We start from the raw sequence: 336 nt of genomic DNA, 5'->3' as shown, positions 1-336 counted from the left end.
GGAGTCCTAGTGGACTCCAAGATGAACATGAGTCGGCAGTGTGACGAAGCCATCAGAAAAGCCAATGGCACTTTATCGTGCATCAGCAGATGCATGACGAATAGGTCCAAGGAGGTGACACTTCCCCTCTATCGGGCACTGGTCAGACCGCAGTTGGAGTACTGCGTGCAATTCTGGGCGCCGCACTTCAAGAGGGATGCGGATGACCTGAAGAGGGTTCAGAGAAGGGCCACTCGTATGGTTAAGGGCCTGCAGACCAAGCCCTACGAGGAGAGACTAGAGAAACTGGACCTTTTCAGCCTCCGCAAGAGAAGGTTGAGAGGCGACCTTGTGGCT

The sequence above is a fragment of the Alligator sinensis genome, unplaced genomic scaffold (genome assembly GCF_000455745.1).
Source record: "Alligator sinensis unplaced genomic scaffold, ASM45574v1 scaffold527_1, whole genome shotgun sequence".
Classification (NCBI taxonomy): Eukaryota; Metazoa; Chordata; order Crocodylia; family Alligatoridae; genus Alligator; species Alligator sinensis.
This window is presented reverse-complemented; position numbering follows the sequence as displayed.